Raw genomic sequence first — 423 nt, 5'->3', positions numbered from 1 at the left:
TCAATCCCAAACCTCCTCCAAGGAACCTCTGGAAGGCCCCAAACACAGCCCAGGGGGTCCATGGGCACCTCAACACTTTGGATTTTGGGGAGGTGCTCCACCACCTCCAGACCTCATCACAGAGCCCTCCCTGGCTCCATCCCAAACCAAGCGGGCAAAGGAAACCCAAAAACACAACTACAGAGGAATCAGGCCCAACATTCCAACATTCCTCCAACGTCTGGCTCATTCTGAAACCCCCGGGTCACCTTCAGCTCAGAACAAGGTCAAACGGGGTTTTCACCACAAAAAGCACTGAGGAACGAGGCGTGGGACCACCCTGCCCTGCCTGGAGGGAAATCCAGGCCCAGAGGGATCGGGGGAATGGGGGCTCTGCTTTTGGGGTGCGGTTCCCCCGGCAGGAGAGCCTGCTTGGCACCACGG

Source organism: Cinclus cinclus, chromosome 9, assembly GCF_963662255.1.
Source record: "Cinclus cinclus chromosome 9, bCinCin1.1, whole genome shotgun sequence".
NCBI lineage: Eukaryota > Metazoa > Chordata > Aves > Passeriformes > Cinclidae > Cinclus > Cinclus cinclus.
This window is presented reverse-complemented; position numbering follows the sequence as displayed.